Raw genomic sequence first — 15,267 nt, 5'->3', positions numbered from 1 at the left:
TTTATTTATTTGACAGAGACACAGTGAGGGAGGGAACACAAGCAGGGGGAGTGGGAGAGGGAGAAGCAGACTTCCCCCCGAGCAGGGAGCCCAATGTGGGGCTTGATCCCAGGACCCTGGGATCATGACCTGAGCCGAAGGCAGATGCTTAACAACTGAGCCACCCAGGCGCCCCTGAGCTCAATCATTTTAAGGTTTCTTGTAGTCCTATGAGATTATGAAAATTATATATGTAGGGAAACAGTAGATTTTTGTAAATGAACACATCATATTCATACCCATGTTTATATTTTCACTGATGATATTACAACTTTTTAGACATTGGAATTGATTATCCACTTAAACATGTGGAAATCTTGTTGGTCTTTTAAATTTATGAACTTCTTTTTTTTTTTTTTAAAGATTTTATTTATTTATTTGACAGAGAGAGAGATCACAAGTAGGCAGAGAGGTAGGCTGAGAGAGAGAGGGGGGAAGCAGGCTCCCTGCTGAGCAGAGAGCCTGATGTGGGGCTTGATCCCAGGACCCTGAGATCATGATCTGAGCTGAAGGCAAAGGCTTAACCCACTCAGCCACCCAGGCACCCCTGAGCTTCTTTTTCTGATTCTAGAATGATGTGTCAGATATTCAACTAAATAGAAGAAATACTAATTCTAACACGTGCACAAATAATATATAAGAAATCTGTATGTGGGTGTGTTAATGGTGGCAGTAAGGTTTATTAAGCTGTGTCTTAGTGTAAGCACTGGAGCTTGCCCATGGTGCTCTTAAAGTATAAAGCCCAGACATTCTGCCAATTCTTGAGCAATGACACCAGGAAATTGACAGCTAGGCAGATATTGTACAAAAGCCCATCCTTTATCATCTACATGTGGCCAGTGTCCACCGCCAGATACAACACCTTCTTCATTTGGAATTTGATTATGGGTCTTCACTTCATTGACTTTGGCCACCATGTTTTCATTGTGGTTCTATAAAGAAGGGAACTTGCCAGGCTTATTCAGGCCTCAGCCCAGGATTGATGGGATCTGCTTGATTAGATATTCCAAAGCCAAAAAAGCATCATACTTCTTGACCAACTTCTTGATGAATTTCTTATTCTTGTTAACTTATTCTTGTTAAGTTTCTTGAGTTTCAGTGTCCATGTGGGAGATATCCATAGCTGTGACCTCATCATAGTGCTGCTGGTCTCCCACAACACACACAGAGAACTTGGGGGCAGGGAGTGGACTTAAAGTGGTGCCCAAGAAACATTTGTCCTACTGAGGGTCATAGCTCCTCAAGTTGATCTGCTGCTCCATTGTGTCCAAAAACTTCTGATTCTTCCACTGGTTCCTGTGTGGGACTTTCTGCACTGCCTTGCAGAGGGTGTCACAGGAGACTTTGCTGCTCATGGTGCCTCATGCCACAGTAACTGCAAAAGAGCAAATTATCTCTCTTCTTATTTTTTATTTTTTTTGTCATTTGTCATTCTTTTATAAATAACTAATGACTATTTTAATGGAGGCCAGAAGAAAGATAAAATAACCTTTAGAGGTAAGATAGTTATCATACCCTTTATTGCATGTACTGGACACTTTTGAGAGTGAAAGAGGGCACTGGTGATTGTTATTTCAGAATAAGAGCCATAAATCAGAAGCATCCCAGATACTAAACTGAGATATAGTATCACTCTACTTAAAGGTTGATTTCAACTTTGTTAGAGGTTGAGCAACAGTAAGATAAAACCAAATTCTGTAGTATGAAACTAAATTCTCCATTGAGAAAGCATGAAATCTCAGTAAAGTGCAAAATAATAGCTGTTTGAAGGTATCAGACAATAATAAGGTGTCTAAAACTTGAAGGGTCAGGATCTCAAGAAGATAAGGGAAAAGCACGAGGTGAAGACTACATTTACTGTGCCTTTGCTTTTGGGACATTTGTTAATTTCTCTTGTGGGGCATAGAAACTGAAGAGAAAGCAGAGACCTAGAGTTTGCAGCAATATCACTAGAATGGGAAACCACAAACTTAACTTCAGCCATGTAGCTGAAATGTAGCCATTACTTATGAGGCCAAGATCCTGAAGAAACAGGAATTTCAGAGAAGTGATCCAGAATTCTCTATACCATTTCCCCTCAAATGAAGGGAAAGGTGAACCAAATCTAAGTTTGCATTGAATTATCTATTCTAACATAAAATCCGACATAAGGCTAATTCCTAAGCTGAGCATGCGTGGAGTGAAAGCCTAAGAAACCCAGAAAAAAGTAGTTGCTAAGCACTTAAAGAGCTAATCAGAGCTTTTGGCAGCCTCGTGGTGCTAAGGAGAGAAAAAAATTTTAATTTAGAACCTGCCAAGTAGAAGAGATCTCAATAAATTCCCCAGGTTTTAAAAATAGACCTCTGAAGTATCATGGCTGGTGATAGGGATAAATCAGTAATAGATCAGCCCTCACAAAGTCTTTTTTTATTTTTATTAAATAAGCTCCACACCTACCATGGAGCCCAATGCGGGGTTTGAACTCACGATCCTGAGATCAAGACCTGAGCTGAGATCAAGAGTCAGATGCTTAAGTGGATGACCCCACCCAGGCACTCTGGCTCTCACAAAATCTTAAGACTGGGCTCCAGTTATTTCAGTTTTAATTGGATCAAAATTTCCTGCCTGTTAGGCAAAGAAAAGAAAATACTCTCTGGAGAACTTTAACATCATATATAGTCTAATAATCACTCATGCATAATGTCAACATTTGGTCCAAAATTACCAGCTATTCCAGGAAACAGGACAAAATGACAAAACTCTGACAATAGAAATAGGTCTGTAAGTAATGCAATATCAGGGTTGACAGAGATATAATTTAGAAATAACATGGTTAACATGTTAAATAAATGAGGTAAAATAAAAGAGAATGTCACCATAAAATTAAAATCTGAAAGTATAACTAAAGTTCTAGAACAGAAAGAATTAAGAAATCAAAAGATGAGTTTAACTGCAAATTAGACACAAAGAATAGAGAATTATCAACTGAAAGTAGGTAGGTAGAAAATATTGCTTGAGGTGCAGAGAAGAAAAATAAATAGCAAATAAAAATAAGAGCATAGAGCCCACGCAAGACTTTGTAAAAATATCTAATAATGGGGGTTCCTGGGTGGCTCAGTGAGTAAGCCTCTGCCTTTAGCTCAGGTCATGGTCTCAGGGTCCTGGGATTGAGCCCCACATCGGGCTCTCTGCTCAGCAGGATTCCTGCTTCCCCCACTCTCTCTCTCTGCCTGCCTGTCTACTTGTGATTGCTCTCTATGCCGAATAAATAAATAAAATCTTTAAAAAAAAATCTAATAATGTGCAAGAGGGAAAATGGAAAAGAAGAAATATTGAAGATACAATGGCCAAATAATTTCCAAAACTAATGGAAGATACCAAACTGCAGATTCATGAAGCCCTATAAACCCCAAACAGAATAAATACAAAATATCACTGGAAAAAAATGATGACACCTATAAAGAGAAAATCTAAATCATATTCCAAGAAAAAAACAGGTGAGTGTCCTTTAAAAGAGCAAGAATAAACTGACAGCTGACATTTCAAAAGAAATGAAAAAATAAAATGACAGAATCAGAGAGGGAGACAAACCATAAGAGACTCTTAATCATAGGAAACAAACTGAGGTTTGCTGGAGGGCAGTTGGGGGGATGGGGTATCTGGGTGATGGAAATTAAGGAGGGCATGTGATATAATGTGCACTGGGTATTATATAAGACTTATGAATCACTGAACTCTACCTCTGAAACTGTGTAATGTATAATAATACATTGTATGTTAATTAATTGAATTTAAATTAAAAAAAATTTTAAAGGGGGAAAGAAAAGAAATGATGAAAGCTAGCAGATAACCAGTGATATATATAAACATCAGGAAGAAAATAACTGCCAAAGAAGAATTGTATGCCTCATGACAAAATCTTTCAAAAATGAAGGCGAAATAAGGACACTTTTATTCAAATAAAAATGGAGAGAAATCATTGCTAGAAAACCCATGCTAAGATAAGCACTAAGGGAAATTCTTTGCAGAAAGTTAATTATCTTAGGGGTGCCTGGCTGGCTCAGTCAGTTAAGTGTCTGCCTTCAGCTCCGGTCATGGTCCCAGGGTCCTGGGATCAAGCCCCACATTGGGCTCCCTGCTCAATGGGGAGTCTCATTCTTCCTCTGCCTCTCACCCTGGCTTGTGCTCTTTCTCTCTCACAAGAAAATAAATAAAATCTTTTAAAAAAAGTTAATGATCTCAGCATGGAAATGCAGGAAGGAATAAAAAGCAGCAGAAAAGAGAAATATGTGAATAACTCCAAATAAATATTGACTCTTTAAGACAATAATAAGGTCTGTTGGGTTTAAACAATATGCAGAATTGGTGTGCCTTGTGGCAAGGTTGGTTAAGTGTTGGGCTTTTGGTTTCAGCTCAGATCATAAACTCAGAGTTGTAGGATTGAGCCCCACGTGGGCCTCCATGCTTAGCACAGAGTTTGCTTAAGATCTCTCTCCCTCCAGGGAGTGGGTTAAGATGGTGAAGTAGTAGGGGGACCCTGAGCTTGCCTTGTACCTCAAAGACTCTCTACCGCCCCCCTAAAATAAAGAAATAATTACCAAAAAACCCAACATGTAGAATTGAAGTACATGACAATAGTAGCACAAAAGGCAGGAAAAGAGTAATGGGAGTTAATGTGTAAGATTCTTGCATTATCTGAGAAGTGGTATAATTACTAATTTAAGGGTATGTTGCAATAGTTAAAGTAAATAGTAAATGAATAAAAAATCATTAACAATCTAATAACAGGAAAAAAATGGAATGTTAAATAATTGATTAATCAAACAGAATGCAAGAAAGAAGAAAAAAGGAACACAGGAAGATCAGATAAATGAAAAACTGTAACATGGTAGATTTGAATTCAAATATTTTAGTACAGTCTCTGATTTTTGAGGTATGAAAGCAATCTGCATTCTGTAGAAATTGTACTTCAAATTCTGAAAATTGATGTTTTCCCATGCTAGTGATATGCAGCCTGTTTCTCTCTTGTGTTGCTGGCCAGTGGCAGCCCTGGCACTCAGTTAGCCACAGGATCATGAAGGTAAACAAGCAATACACTTACAACCGTTCTGTACCCAGACAACCATTCTGTTTTTCACTTTCAGTAGAGTATTCAATAAATTACATGAGATATTCAGTACTTTATTGCAGACTAGGCTTTGTATTAGATGATTTTGTCCAACTGTAGGCCATTACAAATGTTCTAAACATGTTTAAGGTAGGCTATGATGTTTGATGGGTTAGGTGCATGAAATGCATTTTCAGCTTAGGATATTTTCAACTTACCATGGATTTATTGGGATACAAAGCCATCATAAATTCGAGGAAGATATATAATATATTAAATGTGAGTGGGTAAAATATTTCAATTAAAAGCAAGGATTGTCAGACTGGATTTAAAAACAACTCAACTATATATTGCTTATAAGAGATATGTCTTAAAAACACAGAAAAGTTGAAATGAAAAAGTTGGAAAAAGATTCAGCATATAAATGCTAATCATAGAAATGTGGTTTATCTGTGCCAGTAGTAGACAAATTTTCATGCAAGAACTATTGCTAGAGATAAAAAGAGTCATTTTATAATGATTAATGGGACACTTCAACAGGAAGATATACCAATTTTAAATTTGTGTAGACCTATGACATATACTCTTAACATATAAAAACAAAACCAGATATGAATAAAAGGAGAAATAGACAAATCCATAATTATCATAGTGAGATGTTAACACCTCTCTCTCAAACAAAAAATTTAGTAGATATAGAATATTTAAGCAATATAATTAACAAATTTGCTTGTGTGTGGATGTGTGTGTTGTATAACATTGCACTCAACAAATATTGCAAAATATATATGTGGAATGTTTATTAATTAATTTTTTTATTATTAACATGTAATGCATTATTTGTTTGAGGGGTACAGGTCTGTGATTCATCAGTATTACACAACACACAGCACTCACCATAACACATACCCTCCCCAATGTCCATCTCCAAGCCACCCCCTCTCCTATTCCCTCCCCTCCCTCAAACCTCAGTTTGTTTCCCGAGATTAAGAGTCTCTTATGGTTTGTCTCCCTCTGTGGTTTCATCTTGTTTCATTTTTTCCTCTCTTCCCCTATGATCCTCTGCCTTGTTTCTTAAATTCCGCATATCAGTGAGATCATATGATAATTGTCTTTCTCTGATTGTCTTATTTTGCTTAGTATAATGCCCTTTAGTACATGGTATGTTTATTAAAATGAACCATTCTCTGAGTCATAAAGCAAGTGTTGACAAATGTCAGGTTATTTTTTCCAAAATACACAGTCTCTATCCAATCACTAGAAAACCGTTAGGCAAATTCAAATTGAGGGGCATTCTACAAAGTATCTGACTGATACCTCTCAAAACCATTAAGATAATGAAAAACAAGAAAATACTAAGAAACTCTTATAGACCAGAGGAAACTAATGATACTTAAAGATTAAATACAATGTGCTAGCTTGGTTTGGATTGTGGAAAAGAAAAAGAACATTATAGCGGAAAAAGTGGAGACATCCAAAAAAGCCCGAAGTGTAGTTAATATAAAATGTACTCATGTGGGTTTCTAAGCTTTAACAGATGCACCATGGTAAGGTAAGGTGTTAACACCAAGTGAAAGTAGCTGAGGAGTAAGTACATTGGAAGTCCTTGTATTATGTTTACAACTTTGTTGTAAGTCTAAAATTATCTCCCCAAATTTATTAAAAAATAAAAACAAAAATGGATAACTGAAAAAAATGGCAAAAACCCGAGGAATTTTTAAGAATTATATACAAATGTCCAATACAGACAAGAAGAGATGATCAGTTTAATCAGTCATGAGAAAAATGTAAATGAAAACCCCAGTGCATTTTTACTACATATTGTCCAACATGAGTAGAATGAAAAGACAAGACAGAGAATACCAAAATAGGTAAGGATGTTGAGTGACTGGAGTTCTATATACTGCTGGTGGGAATGTAAACTGATAAAATCTTTTTTTTTTTTTTTTTTGGCAACGTTAACTAAAACTGAAAATTTGCCTCCCCTACCACCCAGAAATTCTGTCCTACATGTACGTGTATGCTGAAAAATATGGGCAAGAATGTTTAGAGTCACTTTATTCATAATAGCCCCAAACAGAAATGCCCATAGATATATGTACAAAAGAAATACGAACTACCATTACAAACAAAAATAGAGTTGAATCTTACAGACTTAATACTGAAGAGGAAATCCATACTTCATGATTCCATTTATTTAAATTTCAGAAGTAGATCAGATTAGTTAGGGTGATGGAGGTCAGAATAGTGGTTTCCTGTGGGGGTGGTAATGACTGAGGGGCAGGAGGGAGCCTTCTGAGGTGCTGGTGATGTTCTAGATCTCAGTCGCACTGGTGGTTATAGGAATATGTTCACTTGGTCAAAATGCATTGAGCAGTGTCCTTAAGATTTGTGTACTTAACTATATGAATATTATATACCAATAAAAATTAAAAACACAAATCCCCTGGAAACCTGAATTTCAATATTAAAACATTTTTACCATGCTCTGTAATCCAAACTATAGCATAATGTTTGAGGCAAAGATTCTATAATGTTTAGACACAGAAAATCTAAGTATTATTCAAAGACAATGGAAGGAAACAAAACAGTATCAATTCTTGGGTGCATATATGTACTATTTAAAAAATCAAACATAGGGGCACCTGGGTGGCTTAGTGGGTTAAGCCTCTGCCTTCAGCTCAGGTCATGATCTCAGGGTCTTGGGATCGAGCCCCGCGTCGGGCTCTCTGCTGAGCAGGGAGTCTGCTTCCCCCTCGCTGCCCCTCCCCCGGTCTGCCTCTCTGACTACTTGTGATCTCTCTCTGACAAATAAATAAAAAAAATCTTTAAAAAAAATCAAACATATGCAGAATGCTGTTAGTAGAAAATGTCTGCACAATACTTTGATAACTAATTCATTGATCTTCTGATCTTTGGGATTTATTTTATGCACCACCTAAATGGGATCCAGGGAGACCAGGTAGAATTATTGTACCAACTAAGACCAAATTAGGCAACAGATTCTCCTAATGTTCTAATATTTTGAAGTGTAGAGAGAATAATTTGAATGCCTAATACTGCATTTACAAAATTTGGGGACCTCATGATCAAAGCAAGTTAATATTCATGGGAGATTTAACAAAGAGAAAATATGAAGGCAAGTCAATATCCCTAGAGGAGGCTGAGAAATTAAAAAAAAAAAAATGACAGCAGGAGGTTATAGAGCTTCGGGCAATCCTCTTTTAAAATAATTTATTATCAGCAAGTTAGAGTGTTTGAGCATTTACTTTGTGTTGGATAGTGATTAGCTTCTTTCTCTCTATATATACATATTATATAAAAATATAAATCTTTTTAAAAATGTAAATATATATAAATATATAAATGAATATAAATATTACAATATATATAAAATCTTTTTTTAAATTCTCACAACTCTGAATGATACTCTTGCTATCTTTTCATTTCACAAATGAAGCAACTGAGGCTTGGAGACTCTAGATTAAGTTACTTGACAAAGGACACCTTGTTCATAAGTGACAGGACCATGATGCAAACAGGTGTAGTGGGCTCTTGAGCCCAGGCTTTTAATTCACTGTTGTTCACAGAAGTATCTAACAGTGTGAGCCATGTGCCACCTGCCTGAAATCCTAGGGGACACTTGTGAAGTAGCAATACCCAGATGCCCAAAGCAGGCAGAATCTCTAAAATGGGAGGTTGTGGGTCTCAATTTTTCTTAAGAGCCCCGTGTTTGAGAACCACTCCTTTTTGCTCTAATGACCATGAATAGAAGTGGTATATTTTATCCAAATCTGACCTCTCCAGTTTGCATAGTTATCAAATAATAGAAGGAGATAATGCTTCTTGAGTGTATATATGCCATTGTTGTCTCATGCAATCCCTTTTCCATTTACTATGATTTCACCTGAGGTTTTTAAGGGAATAGATCCAATTTCTAATTTCAGGCTGTTTATGTGTTGAATATACACAAAAGGAATTTTGAGTTTGTTTAAATAAATGTTTATGAGTCCCAAGAAGAGTATACGCTTATTGATTCTTTTCACTACATTCTAAATGTTAAGTTGAAGCAATAAATTCATCAAAAGGAATATTACCCTGCCTACACAGTTTCTATATTGGACCCCTTGAGACTGGTGGAAATACCCAATAATGATATGGCATGTGTTTTTTCAGTATAAGATACGAGACAAAAAGTAATGTGGAAATGAACACATCATATGTAACAGTTAATTCTTTTAGTCTGAAAAAAATTATTTAGCACATTTCCATCTCCAAAGCCTTACTTTCCTGAAAAAGATGAGATGGGGGTGCCTGGGTGGCTCAGTGGGTTAAGCCTCTGCCTTCAGCTCAGGTCATGACCTCAGGGTCTGGGGATCGAGCCCCACATCGGGCTCTCTGCTCAGCAGGAGCCTGCCTACCCCTCTCTCTCTGCCTGCCTCTATGCCTACTTGTGATCTCTCTCTCAGTCAAATAAAAAAATAAAATCTTAAAAGAAAAAGAAAAAAAAAATGAGATGGGTTAACGGGTAGAGTAGAGGTTGTAAAGCTTAAACCTTTTATTTTTTCCTCCCAGTTTTTGGGAAAAAATATCGACTATCATGTCTGGAAAATTTTTGTCATAGGCAGAGAAAAATCACAGTAAATAATTAAGAATATTAGTCCTTAGGAGTCTGAGACATAGCCAGACTTGGGTTTGAGGTCACCTCTGCGACCTTGTATTCGATATTGGGCAAGTTCTTTACCATCGCTCTTTGTTTCCTCATCTTTCAGTGTGATGGCTGATAGTCGTATTTCATGGAACTGAGAATTAAATTAAATTAAATAATGCACGTACAGTGCCTGGCACCCAGCAAGTAAGCAGCAACATTAGCTATTACTGTAATTGTTAGTATCCATTTGTTCTATGAGACCTACAAAAGTAAATACGAAATATACTATTACAGTTTCATAAGTTAGGGAACTGAAGAAATAAATATAAAAAAATAACGACAAGTGGTTATTTGATAACATTTCCAGCCATGTGTGATTTTAAGAGCTCCCCTGTGCCAGATGCATGCTACCTGAAACAAGGTCCTCATTGTTTCCTGCCTTCTGTCCTGTGGCGGTTTCTTCCTGGACCCAGCATCGCTGGTTCCTTTTCTGAACACAAGCAACTCCATCATGCCACAGAGATTTGAGAAAGAAAAATAAAGTTGTCTTGTGATATGGAGGGCCAAGCTGAGAGACAGTACTGAGCTGTCACCAGTTTGTTTTCTGAGGATCTCAGTGGAGAACTAAGAGTTCTAATGGAGATCTAATGGAACCAAGAGTTCCATTGCTAAGTGCAGAATGACCATAGCCATGTTTTCTTCTTATGAAAACAGTTTGCCCCCCCCATACAAACAACGTGTGCTTACTATAGAAGAATTGAAAAAAAGGGAAAAGTAAAAATATGAAAACAAGAAATTAGAAATTACTTAAAGAAAAGCACGGTTAACATTTTGGATTGTTGCATTATAGGTTTCCCCCCCTCCTATATATTTCTTGTTAACAAACAAAACCATATATAGAGTTTGTATTGTCCTTTTTCTCTAAGGTAGTATCACATATATTTCCTATCATTGACTATTTTTCCACCCTAGCTACTTTGTATTAGCATTTTAAAATGTGTTATAAGATAATTGGAAAAGTCCAACCCGAGAGTGATTTTTTTATCTTTTGACTTAATGTTTAAATTTATTTATTGATTCATTTGATCACTGATATTTATGATGTGCGTACTGTGTACAGATGACTAGTTTGGGACTTTCTGTTGTCAGAGACTCTGGTCTTGTTTACCCCGACCCCTAGTGTCTCAAGCTGTGTCTGCTGTGTGGAGACACTTAGTAGATGTTGTTAAATGAACGATTGTTCAGTGCATACTTACTGGTATTTCTACTAGCTTTCACCCCAACAAGGGGTTGGAGTATTTGACAAAATAAGCTGTATCACTGTCCTGAATGTGTCTCTTAGCCAGTTCTGGGATTGGATTCTGAAGTGAGGGGAACTTGACTTAGTGGATAGCTTCTTTTTGTTTCCGGGTTCAGGGAAGAGGACATTCTGAGATCCAGACTCAACTTACTTTATGGTGTTTGGCTGTGGAAAGAGGCTGTTTGCATATGCCATTTGTGTATGTATGTGTGTGTGTTTATCCAAAAATGTACTTTCAAAGAAGTTCTTCACATACCTATTTATTCTTTGAACTGAAGCCTATGTGCATTTGGTTTGCTGAGACCTCTCAACAAACTTCCATAACCCCTGACTTGTTCCCCCATCAGGCTTCCAAATACTTCTGGAACAGAGTGCCCTCACAGCAGGGTACTCAGTATGTAAACTCAGGCTGGAGTGAGGCAGAAACTCGGGGTTTCCAATCTGAAAAGGTAATTTCCTCTCTAAGGTTTGAGATTAAAAAATAATTGGGGCTGAGGGAAAAGGTCTGTCCTCTAAGAAAAATGACTTCTTTCCCTGTGATCTTTTCTCACTGAAGGTGAGTTAAAAGTAGGAATTGGCTGGGAAAATGTGTGGTGAGAGCAGCTGGGGGAGAGGGATCCAATCCCAGGTAAGACCAATTCACACACATCATGATTACCTAGATAGTTCTACAGCAGCAGGTAAAGGGTGCATTATGGACCTGGGCAATAATTTCAATTCTCTTGGCCTCATTTCTGTGCTTGTAAAATGTGTCTATTAGCTATGACTTTTATGTTTGTGCCACAGGGATGGACATAACTTGTAATGTTTCTTTGTTAGCTCAGTATTATATTATGTTTTCAGGGCTGAATCCAGGAAGAGGAATACCAGCTCTCCTGGTATAAACAAAGGTTTCGAGAAATGGTCTCCTAGCCACGTGTTACTGTTACTAATATTTAAAACTTTTAAATATATTTTACCCTAGAAATATGCTCACATGATTTAAAAAGCTATTGGTACAAAAAAAAAAAAAAAAAAAAAGCTATTGGTGCAGAAAGGCTTAACAGGAAATATAGTTGTCCCCTGCTCTATCCCTCCCCACCACCAGAGGGAGACTCTTTTAACCATTTTTGTTTTGGGGGATTACTTCAGTATCTCTAATAGTTTTTCATTTCCTACTACTTTTTAATTTATCTACTTTGGGTTGTCAACTGACGACTCCTCAGAAAAAACACTAGAAAACCTTGTTTATTAGGCAAATTTCAGTTTGTTAGATTTACTGCTTAGGAAGGTCACTTTCCCGGAATCTTACTAGAGTCTCAGAAAGGGGAGATGAGAGAGACAGATATGTTTAAAGTTTTGGGTGATTTAAGGCAAGTCTTGCAAGGAAGAAACTGGAATTGGGCTGAGTTAAGGGGATACTAATTTTAGATTGGTGGGCATGAGATGATACTTTGAAACAAATGTTGATGAGCAAGTTGTTAGTCTTGAGTAGTTAGTTTGGTCTTACCTACCAGCAGCAGGTATTCCTTGGAGAAAGGAACTAAATTTATAGTTTTGTCCCAGTACTGTTTAGCACCGAAACAGAAAGCGAGTTTTGGTCTGGGTGCTTAGGTGCTGAGTAACTTCCTGTTATGATATATAAAGATTGATTAGGTCATTTACATCAACCTCTCCCCCACTCATTCCTCAGAACTATTTCCTCCAATGACCACTACTCCGCTACTCCTTTAAACAGTTAAGACACATAAACTTATTCTGTGTTCTGTCACCAGACTGGATCTCTTCATCATTCCTCTCCAATGTCTTCAGCATTCCCCCAATTTTGATTTATTTATTTATTTATTTATTTATTTATTTATTTATTTCCAGCATAACAGTATTCATTATTTTTGCACCACACCCCGTGCTCCATGCAATCGGTGCCCTCTATGATACCCACCACCTGGTACCCCAACCTCCCACCCCCCGTCCCTTCAAAACCCTATTCCCCCAATTTTGTACCATGAAATTTGTTCTGTGATTCTTGGTGTCAAGGAAACATTTGTTTTTTTAGCTTGCCAAATTAAATTGCATTAACTTAGATCTCAGCAATCTAGTTGGCATGATGTCTACTCAGCATTATTTTGGCCACTCTTCCTCTCAGTACTGGAAAATGGTTCTAAGGTCTTATAAGAGTCCGGGAAAACCAGTTAGTGGTGACTGTTCTGTTTCTCCTTCACCTGGGTTTACTTGAGGGAAAGGAATTCTGAAGGCACCCCTCTTTCCTTTTTTCCATGACAGACCTAACTACCGGGACTTCATACCATCTTTCAATACGATTAAACTTTGAGGCTCAGTCCCCCAGAGACCCATGTACTTATCCCACCAAAGCTTTTGTCAACCTGTAAGCTCTGTGTAGGAATGGCACACAGGTCTTCATCTTCATTGAGCCTTTCCATTTCCCTGGCTTTAGGGGACTCCAGCTTTCTAAGGGTCAGACTACTTAACTTTCCTTCAATTTTTAAAAACTTCTATCTGTGCCACACCAGGTTCTAGCACTCTAATACTTGTAGCAGTTAAAATTATGGGCTCTGCCCAGGTTGAAATCTCTTTCCAGAGCCATCTATGTGTTGGAGCTCTCTAACATGTTTCCTAGCTAATGGTGTCCATTGTATAGGGTTATGGTGATGATGAAATAATTTAATTGTCATAAAACATGCTTTTCACCATGCCTGGTACTTACTAAACCTTTAGTAAATGTTAGCTATTATTATAATTATCATTATATTGCTCTGTGATTGGAAGGTTACTAAAAATACAGTCTTTAACTCTCCCCTGGGGCAAGGGGAGCTGAGTTCTTTGGGATATAAAGCCTGGATCCACTTTAGAGAGGTGAGGACAAAAATACCATGAAAGTTAGAGACAGATTATCTCTCAGCTGTGTGGTCTGTCACATCAGAAGTCTTGGTTTTAAGGTAGTACAGGGCTTCCGTAGACCAGGGAGTGGCAAACTAGGCTTGTGGGCCCCTTACCTGATTTTATAAATAAAGTTTCATTAGAACACAGCCCTACCCATTTATCTAAGTTGTGTTGTTGCTTGAAAGCAGTCATAGACTATATAAATGTATGGCCAACAAGCCTGAGATACTTAATATCTGTCCCTTGAGGAAAAGGTTTGCCAGTTCTCATCCTAGACCATTTAGGTTGTCTTAGGATTTAAGTTAAAATACATTTAAACAAACCCTCTCAATCTTCACCCATGAGTAGTGTGGGAGTCAAGGCAACTAATCTAACCTGGCAATGCTCAGCCTTCAATCAGGAGGAGGAGGGGCGCCTGGGTGTCTCAGTGGGTTAAAGCCTCTGCTCTGCAGGGAGCCTGCTTCCCTTCCTCTCTCTGCCTGCCTCTCTGCCTGCTTGTGATCTCTGTCTGTCAAATAAATAAATAAAGTCTTTAAAAAAGAAAAAAAAGAAGGAGGACACTGACAGGTTTTTCATGTTCTCTCAAGAGAACTAAAGGGCTAACGAGAAGTAACTAGGGGTCCACTAGCTTCCAGTGATTTTCTCCATGTGCTTTGGTGGGCCTCCTAAAAATTTCTTCTCATTCTGCCCTTAGACACAGATAAGAAGAACCCAAGTTTTAAAGGACCCTACATGTGACAAATATCCAAGTCTGAAGATTATTTTTCTTTTTACTCTTGTAAGAAAATTGAGTAAACAGTTGAGAGTGATCAACAACTAAAGAAGAATGGCCTTTGAGCTTATTTGGGATCTCACAGCTTGAGAATATGGGACTGAGGGCTTGCACGTATCGGGGCGTATGGGGGTGGGGGATAGGAAGAGAAAGCCACAGCCTTTGTGCTTTTGTTTCAAGTTGGGTCACCCTAAGGTGGTGTCTAGACAGACTCAGTTACTCAAATAATTGGGTGCTGTAGTTTTAGAGGTCTTTAAGACAGCTTTTGGAGATATATTCACATGTCACACAATTCATTTAATGTGTACAATCCAATGGTTTTTAGTATACAGCCATCACCACAATGAATTTTTTTTAAAGATTTTATTTATTTGCCAGAGAGAGAGAGAGTACACACAAGCAGGCAGAGAAGCAGGCAGAGGCAGAGAGAGAGAAGCAGGCTCCCCACCGAGCAAGGAGCCCAATGTGGAACTCGATCCCAGGACCCTGGGATCATGACCTGAGCCGAAGGCAGCGGCCCAACCAACTGAGCCACCCGG

The 15,267-nt window shown here is 37.9% G+C and overlaps 1 pseudogene; it reads right to left on the bottom strand.

Annotated features, from left to right (window-relative positions):
- Positions 1 to 733: 733 nt before the first annotated feature.
- The window catches only part of LOC116600612, a 32,205-nt pseudogene continuing 17,671 nt past the window's right edge, over positions 734 to 15,267 (bottom strand).

The sequence above is a fragment of the Mustela erminea genome, chromosome 1, assembly GCF_009829155.1.
Source record: "Mustela erminea isolate mMusErm1 chromosome 1, mMusErm1.Pri, whole genome shotgun sequence".
NCBI lineage: Eukaryota > Metazoa > Chordata > Mammalia > Carnivora > Mustelidae > Mustela > Mustela erminea.
Note: the sequence above shows the minus strand (reverse complement) of the source record. Positions and strands in the feature narration are given on the sequence as shown.